The sequence below is a fragment of the Rhinopithecus bieti genome, unplaced genomic scaffold (genome assembly GCF_001698545.2).
Source record: "Rhinopithecus bieti isolate Rb0 unplaced genomic scaffold, ASM169854v2 scaffold_5130, whole genome shotgun sequence".
Lineage (NCBI taxonomy): Eukaryota > Metazoa > Chordata > Mammalia > Primates > Cercopithecidae > Rhinopithecus > Rhinopithecus bieti.
This window is the reverse complement of record NW_016804792.1, coordinates 1,297,351-1,308,296: the sequence shown is the minus strand read 5'-3', so window position 1 is coordinate 1,308,296 and position 10,946 is coordinate 1,297,351. Positions and strand designations below refer to the sequence as shown.

The following is a 10,946-nucleotide window of genomic DNA, read 5'->3' as shown; positions in this document are numbered from 1 at the left end:
ACATAATAAGGTAAAAGTACAGTTGGGCCTCCATATCCCTGGGTTCTGCATCTGCAGCTTCGAGTAACCACAGATTAAAAATAATTGTAAAAAAAAAAAAAAAAAAAAAAAAAAAAAAAAAAAAAAAGAAGAAGTAATAATACAGCAATAAAATGAATACAAATAAAAATACAGTATGATGACCATTTACATAGCACTCACATTGTATTACGTATTGTAAGTAATCTAGAGATGATTTAAAGTATACAGGAGGATATGAGTAGGTTATATGCAAATACTATACCATCTTATATAAGAGACTTGAGCATCTGCAGATTTTGGCATTGAAGAGGGTTCTGGAACCAATCTCCTGCAGATACAGAGCAATGGCTGTGTATTTTGTTTCTGCTTGATCTCTCCTTACCCTGGATCTTGGACCCACCTCTCAGTAGATCTGATTAATTATAAGGCCTCATGTGGATGCTGACTAGTTGTAATGCTACATATGAGAAAGTGAGAGGAGTAGGGATCTTTGCTTTGTAAAGGGAAATGTGTCAAAGCATCAAGCAAGCATTAATTTTTCCTAAGAGCTTTATTCACATATTGGGCAATGCTGAATAACCGGATAGTTGTGCGAGTATTAATGCAATTATGTCTGGATGTCCTGTGATGTTGTGGGACTGGTGCTCCAAGTCCATTATGATTGCTGCTGCCTGTCGAGAACAGGGGAATTCAAGTAGAGTTGACTGTGGTGGATCTCCATTTGCAACCCCTCATCCCCCAGTTATAACACTTATACTAGATTGTTGTCTTTGTTTACTTGGTCTACGAAATGTATTTTCCCAAGCCTGATTATTTATCTTATTTTTCTCTGTTAGCTGGCTGGAATGATGGCCCCTGTTTCTAGGTGTGGTAAGCACGATATAAAATCACAAAATGGTACTAGCAGAGACCTGTGGGATTATTTATGTCAGCATTTCCGTTTTCCACATGAGAAAACCAAGGCACAGATAAGAGAAACTTCATGCTTCTGGTCCAGTGCTCTTTGTATTATGCCAGATTCATCTTCAACTGTAAGCAGGATCAGATGTGGGGCGTGTTGCTGAAGGTGGCAGGAGGGCCAGATGGAGGCAAGCCCCATCTTCATGCCTACAATGTAGAGTTTTGGCATTATTTCCAAATAAATACATATAATAACTGGAATACTACCTCTATTATATTGAACAGTCTCAGAAAACACTGTAAATATCAAATAATAAAGCCTAATTCATTAAAAAATCCTGTTAGGGGATGTCTTTATTATTTCACATATTGGAATCTCAAATGGTGGCATTGGTCTCAGTCTTTCTGTAACTCACAAAAGCCCTGCTGATGAGAAAGTGATACCATAGTATTTACATGGGTGCTTAAACATTTAGACATCCATGTGAACAGATAATTCCAGGAAGAATTGCTGTTAGGACACAGAGCAACATCAAGGCAGGCCTTGATTGATCCTAGATGATAAGTTAAAAAAAAGGTCAACATGGATGTGAAGAAAGAACAATAGAAGGGAAGAAATGCTAGATAGTGAAAAGGGAAAGAAAAGAAAGGAGGTAGTGTACCCTGGCAGTTCCCATGAAGTTAAGGTGGCAGGGGAAACGTAAAGCTCTCTGATGGGGCTGAGTCTCCTAGTCTTTTGACGAAAGTAAAAATGGGGGCTTTCCCCATTAACCCCCACATGACTTAATGTAGCCTGTTCAATAGTCTCATGTGTTTTTTGAAGCATAAAGGATTTGAGTTGACTCTTACTATTTTCTAGCTTGACTCAAAGATGGTTTACAGCACAGGAAGTTCCAAGGTTTCACATAAACAATGTCATGAGAGTTATTAATTTTTGGAGTTAAGATTATTGCCTCCTAACTGACTTTCTGAACTTTTTGGATTTAGTAACTACTGCTTTGAAGGCAAATATTTGCTTTCCATATTAAAAAAACTCCACTTTTAGAGTATGTAAAATGACACACTAACATGAACTAAATTCATAATGAAGCCGAATTCTTTTAAAAAGTATTACATCTATAAAATTAGAAAACCATTTCACCCTTTTGTGTAAAATACCTATGCTAATGCCTTGCTCACTCAATTTTTTTTTTTAAATCAATTTTAAGGAGAATAAAGAATTCTGCTGCAAAAACAAGTTGAAAGTCTGAAACTTGTTTATCGCAGTAGAGGCTCCAAGATCACACATGTCCATTAGAGGTATTCAGTGCAGGGTCACTGGAGGGTCGGCAAGAGACAGCCAATTAGATGTCTGTTTTTCCTTTCAAAGTCCTGTCTGTTTCCTTCACTCTCTTCAAAACACCCTAAGTAGACGTATATATCATGAGGCCAAAGCAAAAAAATAAATAAATAAATAAATAAAAAGCCTTAGAACAGTGGGAGTTGTATTATCCAATAGTCATATGCATTTTAAATACCCATCATTATCAAGAGGAAAAACGAAGCCCAGTGTCTGATAAGAGGATGTGCTACAAAGTAGAATATTATTCAATTCTGTCTAAACTTAGGCAGGAAAAGGCTACTGAATACAATCCTTGGTTTTTCACCGTGGGAGATAGACGACTTCAAAGTTGTAGCAAAAGTATTTGTTTAGAGTAGGGAGGATCAAGACTTTCTGGTATTTACAGTGAAAAAACAACAACAACCCAGCCTATCTTTTAGAAAAGGAATGCATGGTTAAATTGGCTCAGCTTGTCCTTAGCAACCTGAACTCGGAGGCCACATTTTTTCCTCTCTAAGAAGCAAGTGGGAACTTGAAAAGTATGTAGCATGTCGTGAAAAGGGAGCAGTGAACTTTGCCCAGGTCTGCAGCCAGCACTGAAATCTGAACCTTCTGTAGTCCCTGGACTGGTGTCCCACCTCCCTGCCCCCCAACCTTCCTTTTTAATCCCTCTGCATAGAGCGCTTTAGCAAGCTACCTAGGACTGGAAGCAGAGCAGTTGTGACTTCTAAGAGAAAACCTGTTCTCTAAGTATTTCTGATGCCATTAAGAAGGAAATGCTAATGACACACACACACACACACACAAATCCCACTAAACCCAACTTTATAATTATGATTATGATATTCAACCTTATTTTTTATAATATGTATGGAGAAAATATAGAAAGATTTTGTTTTGTTGCATTCATTTTAAAGATAGCTTGAGAAGTTTTGGAGGTTCCCTATCTAGAGATTATCACTGCCTGGAAAGATTTTTCTTACCTTGTTGGCGGGGAACATCATTAAAAGCCCTGCATTTAGGCAGCTTGCAGTATGAATCTTTTCACAACAGTAAGTTACTTGGTAACTTGAGCTGCACTCGTTCCTGAAATTCTTTCACATAATTGAAGATTAACTTGATTCCCCGGATTGTTGAAGGTGGTTGACAGTGTGGGGCTGGGGTGGGTGGAAATAGATTATTCAAATCACAAAGAAGTAGGTGTACCCTAAGTGACTGCTCCATTACTGATCATGATGGTTTGCCTTCCTAAGTATTCATCAAGCTTGGTGCTGCAGGATCGTGTGGGGAGGGAGGAGAGTGCACCGCCAATGTTCAGAAAGCAGGTGAACCTCAGAGAAACTTAAATATTTTGTAAAGAGACTTATATGTAGTAATGGCTACTCCAGAATCCATTAACGCCCAAACAGGCTGACTCAAGGGTTCTGGCTTTCTCAAGTGGCTAATGTAAACAATATGAAAGTCAATAGTCGGGGACATTCCAAGATAGTATTAACACGATTGATTTATTGATGGTTGCACAATGGGAGGTTATCTTTTGTTAATTGACTCAGTAAATAAGCTCCCAGGCGTCAGTGCATAGGGGGAAAAGCAACCAGTGGAGGAAAAGGTGAGGCACCTGGATTATAATTTTTTTCCACTCCCAGCCTGTCTTAGTAAATTCTGTACCACTTCCTCTGCCAACCTCAAACACAGCTTAGCAATTTTAATTTCGGCCAAAACTCTGCATCCATGTTTCATGAGGGGAAGATTCAAGGGCAGTATGTTCCTATCAAACAATCAAACTCCTTCTTTCCCTTTCTTTCTCCTTCCTTCCTTCTTTCCTTCCTTCCTTCCTTCCTTCCTTCCTTCAATCTTCTCCTTCCTTCCTTGCGTGTCCTTCCTCCTTCTTCCCTCCTTCCCTCCCTTCCCTCCTTCCCCTCCCTTCCCTCCTTTCCCTCCTTTCTTTCCTTCTTTTCCTTTCTTTCCTTCTTTCCTTCTTCCTTCTTTCGCTTCTTTCCTTCTTCCTTCTTTCCTTCTTTCCTTCTTTCCTTTCTTCTTCTATCTTTCTTTCTTTCTTTCTATCTTTCTTTCTTTCTTTCTTTCCTTTCTTTTGCTTCAGGAAGATATAAAGCAATAGCAGGTGAGAGAGAGAGTTCACTGACTTGGCTTATTTATTAATACAAATCTAGAAATGGCAGGGAAGAAGCGTGTATGATCTTTTAACCTCCAAGAAGTGATTGAACCACAGGGATAATACATTGTTTGCTGTTGGCAGTTATTTATGAAGCACTTCTCTATAAAGACTACTATAATTTGGTACTTCCTCCTCCTAGGAGGAAGGGGAAAGAAAAAAAATGCTTTATAAATTTTGGCCGATTCCTAGTACAGCAGTCCCCCTTATCCTCAGTTTTGCTTTCCACAGTTTCAGCTACCTGTGGTCAATCGCAGTCTAAAAATATTCAGTAGAAAATTCCAGAAATAAACAATTCCTAAGTTTTAAATTTCACACTGTTCTGAATAGATGAAATCTTCTGCCATCCTACCCTGTCTCACCTGGCCTGTGAATTGTACCCTTTGTCTAGCGGATCCACGCTGTATGCCCACCCCTCCCCATAGTCACTTAGGAACCATCTCTGTTACCATATTGACTATCACAGTGTCACAGTGCTTGTGTTCAAGTATTTCTTATTTTGCATGGTAATGGCCCCAAAGTACAAGTATAGTGATGCTGGCAATTCAGATATACCAAAGAGAAGCCGCAAAGTGCTTCCTCTAAATGAAAAGGTGAAAGTTCTGGACTTAATAAGAAAAGAAAAAGTATCCTGAGGTTGCTGAGATCTACAATAAGAATGAATATATTATCTACAAAATTGTGAAGAAGGAAAGAGAAATCCATGCATAGTATGTATAGGGCTTGGTGCTGTCTTCAGTTTCAGGAATCCACCCAGGGTCTTCCAGGGTGTCCCTCAAGGACAAGGGGAAACTGCCGTATTATATCTGCTGAAGTGGGACCTCCTGGATCAATTCCTAACACTTTGAACTTGGCAACATAGATTTTTTTTGGACTTCTACACTTTTATCAGCGATAGTTGAAAAAATTAAATTGCTCACTGTTTAACCCTTACCGTCTTCTAGAACAGTGGTCCCCATCCTTTTTGGCACCAGGAACCGGTTTTGTGGAAGATGATTTTTACATGAACAGGGTTGTGGGGATCATTTTGGGATGACACTATTCCACCTCAGTTCATCAGACATTAGATTTTCATAAGGAGCACCTAACCTAGATCCCTGGTGTGAGCAGTTCACAATAGGGGTCGGCTCCTATGAGAATCTAATGCCACTGCTGATCTGACAGGAAGCATGATCCAAAGTAATGCTCCCTCGCCCACTGCTCACCTCCTTCTGGGGCCTGGTTCCTAACAGGCCACGGATTGGTACTGGTCCGCAGGCCGGGGTTGGAGACCTCTGTTCTAGAAAACTCAAAAAACATCAACATCTCCTTTCAGGTTGTCTTTCCCTCTGTCTCCCTAAGGCCTTTCTTTTTTTAATATGGGAATTCTTTAAGCTCTGACTTCTCTTTTCCTCTTTCCTCTGCCATCTCCTGTCAATCTCTTCCAGCTGCTGGCTGCACTCTGTAGGGGAGTGCAGAGTGAGAGTGAAGTACAAATCAACACCTGCACCCACTCCAGCTCTGTCTGCACCTTCCAACCATTTCCTGTCCTGACTTTTCTATTTCTGTACCTAACCCACCCCATCCCATTCTGCCATTGTTTTTGGCCCCAAAACTTGGAGTCCACCTCACTTTCTCACTTTCTTCTGTAAGTTCCCAAGTCCTATAGATTCTGCTTTTAAAATGTATAGTTCATAAATGATGAGCTTTGCGGCGTCCCAGGTAGATTACATTGGACTGTGGATTGGCACACGGTAAGTATTCAATTAATTTCTGTTGAATGAAGGAATGAGTGAGTGGCTCCTCCTTAAACCAGGGTCCCTGCTCCAAAAAATAATCCTACGTAGCTTTGCATACTACTGTATTCTTCTTCATAATAATCATCTCTGATCACATTATTTCAGGGCTCAAAAACAGTCAGTAACTAGTTTTCTCCTGAATCCAGGGTAAACTACTCTTTTTTCAAGCCACCCACAGTGTCTTTTTGTTTATCTTCCACTGAACTCCTAAATATCCTATGCTTAATACAGAATATTGCTTATTTTCCTCTAAATTCTTTTTTTTTTTTTTTTTTTTTTTTTTTGAGATGCAGTCTCGCTGTGTTGCCCAGGCTGGAGTGCAGTGGTGCGAGCTCAGCTCACGGCAACCTCCGCCTCCCAAGTTCAAGCAATTCTCCTGCCACAGCCTCCCGAGCAGCTGGGATTACAGGCATGTGCCACCACACCTGGCTAATTTTGTATTTTTAGTAGAGACATGGTTTCTCCATGTTGTTCAGGTTGGTCTCAAACTCCCGACCTCAGGTGATCTGCCTGGCTCGGCCTCTCAAAGTGCTGGGATTACAGGCATGAGCCACCACGCCCGGCCTTCTCTAAATTCTTTATATCACTCTGCTCTCCAATTGTAGCTCATTTTATTTCTTCAATCAGAATGTTTGTTCTATCATTTTTTTAAGCTGCTTTTTTTTTTTTTTTCTTTACTGTTTTTTTGAGGTCCATTTCAAATGCTACCCTGTCCATGAAGCTATTTTTAGTTCCATATACCTCTTTCTCAGCCAAGCTAGATGTGCTTTTCCTCTTGGGGCGTTTATTGTATTCAGCCTGTATCATAGATATTTCTATACTTGATTTATTCTTTCCTAATAGAAGGTAAATGCTTGGGAGACAGGAGCTAAATCTTACTTCTTTTTTTCTATGCCTGGACTCTCAATGCCTTGCACATAGTAGGCACACAGAATGCTATTATTGAATAACAATGATTTTTATATTCTCATCCATGTGAGTTTTTTTCTTTCTCCTTTGATTGCATGTTGTTGTTCAGCATTGCGTGAGTGTGCGTTTTTCTATTTGCTATGTCCTGCTTAGCACCTTTAGTTTTGAAAGACACATTTAATTATTTATCTTTCCCATTTTGACCTATCAAATAAAATGTATTTTTTTCATGTGAATATCCAAAGTGAGAGAGGATACTGTGAAATGTCTCATGAACTGCTGTTCCGAGGTAGTATTTATAAGCAATCCCTCTATCTGGATTTCTTTGAAATTTTATTTTTATTTGTACAGATTTAGGGGGTACAAGTGCAGGTTTCTTACATGCATATGTTGTGTAGCGAAATCCACATTTATCATCATTATTTTAAACTGGTCTTCGGAATGCAGGGAGGTCCAGGAGAAGGGCTCCTTCAGTTTGCCCTGCTGCAGCCTGCTTCGGGTTTGCCCAGCTTTCTGTTCTTTCCCTACCCCTTTTAATGTCTGGGAATTAGTTACACTGAAGTTCCACTTCATACAGAGCTGCCTGCAACTTGAGATGCAAACTCCAACACTGTGGGCCACTTTTTAGAAGCATGTGGTCATTCGGGAAACAAAGGCACTCCTGTTTCCTCTTCTCAATAACAATTAAGACATCAGATTAATAGAATCTTTAAATTCTTGAACTATGCTCGCAGAATAGTTTGTGTTTGCTTTAACACAAAGGAATACTTTCTGAACCCTAAAGGTCACCCAAGAAATAAGAGAGAGACGGCTTATGAATCGTGTATACTGGTGGATTTTTGGAGAATGGCATGTGTCCTAGGCAGGGCGCTCTGGCTTTGGAGGGACTTGGCATGGGAGTACTCTGTGATTTACTCTGGAGAGGCATTTCCTGGGCAGGGAATCCCCTGTATTGAAGGGGAATGCCATTAGGAGGAGAAGAAGAAATGGGGGCGGGGCAGGATGGGGAAGAGGAAGGCTTCTTGGTTCACATTCTGGCATTCACTTAATGAGTGTAATGTTCTTGCTAATGGGATATAACCACAATACCTATCCCTAACCTTGTCACCAAAAAGGTAGTCTACATGCCCCTTTTTTTCAATACTGTCTGCCTGGTAACTGTGCAAAAGTCTGTTCTCCCAATTTTCTAAATGGTAATCCTAGAATGATCTTGGCTCAGAAATAAATGAAGAACTCGTGTACAGGACTCAAATTTCCCTACAGGGGTTGTAACTGAAACAAGGATTAAGTGCCAGTACACAAAACCTCTCAAGCAATGGACAACATGTCAATTGCTAAACATTCTATGGTAGAAGGCCTTTAGTTTTTCTCTTTTATAAAGCTTGAGATCGAGTTTTGGTAAGAAGTGAAAAAGCAAGGCCATTTAGTTCCTTGAAAGGATTGCTTGTTGGGAAGGACAGAGCTATATTTAACTCTGTGGCTGTGTCTCCAGGAAGCTAAAGCAACAAGGCAATTAAATGGTGAATTGTGTATGTAGAGAGGGGGTTCGGGGGAGGGTGGGTTAAGGAGATAACAATATAGGCCATAAAAAAGAGTCTGTTTAGGAAAAAAATTTTCAAAATGGTTGCAAAGTATCATGAAGATACAACAGGCTATTGACTGACCACCTGTTGCACATTGCAAACCTTTATTTTGAAGTGGCACAGACAAAGCCTGAATAACTCCAAGTTAACCCATATGGTGATAGCAATAATAAACTCCGTGTCATTTATTGAGTATCTTTCGGCAGCAAATAACAGCAGGGTCTTGCCCAAGATCACATAGCTGCTAAGTGATTGAAACAGATTTGAATCTTGCTCTCTTTCTCTCCCCACTTTTAGTTGCTTATACACTATGCCTCCTATACTCTTCCCTGCTGCACCACTATTTTATGGTATTTAAATTCTTATGTTACAGCACTTTGACCATCTAGGAGAAAGGCATGAAATACACCCCCCTCCCATAATGCCCATACTCATATACGTGTGTGTGTATAAAACATCTACATCTAAATCTACAATTTAAGTGGAGTGCTATACTTAAAAAAGGAATAATGAGAAACTCTCATTTACACTGTAGTTTACATTCAGATTTCCTGGAACTGTAGCTTTACTCTCTTTTGCTTTTTTTTTAAAAAAAAAAAAACCCAAAATTCCTTTTATTTATAATAATTCCTGGAGATTTGACTCTGCTCATGTCCTAGATATGGGGTTATGGATGTGGGGCAGAGATCAGCGAGATAGACCTGTGCCAGGAAACAAAACAGCAGGATAGAATTGAGTGTCATGTAACTAGCTCTCAGTGATCATTTTTCTCTTATTTTGTATGGTAAACCTAAGGCCTGTTTGATTTTGCATCTTTGAATTTAAATCCTGGGTAAACAGGTAGATGTCAGCCAATGATCCCAAATGGAAATTATTGACTTACAAGAGGGTAAGTAATTTGACCAAATCGCAACACAAAATTCTTCTTCTATGAGTGGAGTTTAAAATTGCAGGACATTTTAGTGCATTGTCATTTTTCCTTTTCACACCTATTCCCTTATTGAGATAGGTAGGAATCAAGAATTGCATCTCTAGGAAGATTGATAAGTATTCTTTCTGAAAAAAATCAACAGTATACGAATAAGAAGTATATTTCCTTGAATGACACAGTTGTTAGTTTAATACCTTAAATAAATAAGGTATTCAATAAGTTTTAGGAAAATCAAATTTAGAAATAAACATTTGGGTATGGAGGGCCTAACAAGGTTGTTCTCAAAGTAGACAAAGAGCTACTTACAATCTTGTTGAACCTCTTTGGGACCCAGCTGGACAAGATCATTGCTCAGGTCCTCTAGAGCTCTAATATTCTTTGAATCGATAATAGCCCAATGCCCTTTCCTTTCTAGGCCCGTTCATTTAGGGATGGGATAAAGTGGTCAAGAAAGCAAAATTCAGCTGTTGAGTCTGGAGGTAGTTTTAGATATAAATCAGAATATTTCTCCCTACCAGATCAAAAAGAGAGAAGTTCTTATATCTGCTCGTGTTTGAAGCAGAGCGGTAAAAATGGTAGTGGATGTAAAAATCTAGGCTTATTACAAGACCTGAGAAGCAGTTCTCAGGGCGATGGTCTTGCTGTCAGTTACCTGAGACTATTTAATTACAAGCAACTCATGATTACCTGTAAAGACGAGAGATGTGGTGGAAAACTCAAACAATGGTTGTTGCGAAATCATATAAATTGGCTTAGGAATATCCCGTGTGACTTCACAAACCTCCCCCCCCTCCAGAAATTTGCCTTCCTAATTATGTTTTGCTTAGCCCAATATTAAAAATTAGTTAGTTTCCCCAGAGTAGCTCTGAAGTTAAACTGCAGAGGGAGTTGGTTCAAGAGCATGCCAACTGGAATACGGAGGATGAAACATTTTCTGGCACGAATGTGGCAAAAATTCCTAAAGTTATTTTAATCTTAAAGAAAAACATAATCTTGAGCACCTTACTAGCCTTCACATATTATCTGAAATGCTATAAACATTTGTAATGATTACATAAATGAGATTGTTTTTATTTAGAGATGTGTGTTTTTACCTTGAGAATGTGTGTTCTCACTCTCATCCTTCTTGTCAGCTGAAGAAAATAATAAACCAATTTTCACAGACTCAAGCATAGTGCTCTGCACACACAATTGGGTGCATAGTGCATTGAAGACAGATTAGGCTAGATTTGGAAAGTTAAACCTAGAGGTGGCTTAGAAATCTTGGATCCTTGGGCTACAACGTCATTGTCATAGGGGGTTTCTTGATCGAATTATTTTCTTTCTTTCC

General features: G+C 39.4%; 1 long non-coding RNA gene across 2 annotated transcripts; it reads right to left on the bottom strand.

Moving 5' to 3' along the window:
* Nucleotides 1-457: 457 nt before the first annotated feature.
* Nucleotides 458-3,324, bottom strand: LOC108528571 (uncharacterized). 2 transcript variants are annotated; one of them, XR_001885201.1, is made up of 3 exons: nt 3,226-3,324; nt 933-1,128; nt 458-692 (listed from the first exon to the last, which is right to left on the bottom strand). It is a non-coding gene; the product is annotated as an uncharacterized LOC108528571 (long non-coding RNA). The 2 variants fall into 2 exon arrangements; XR_001885200.1 differs by lacking the exon at nt 458-692 and having other exon boundaries at nt 795-1,128.
* Between the last annotated feature and the right edge of the window lie 7,622 nt (nt 3,325-10,946).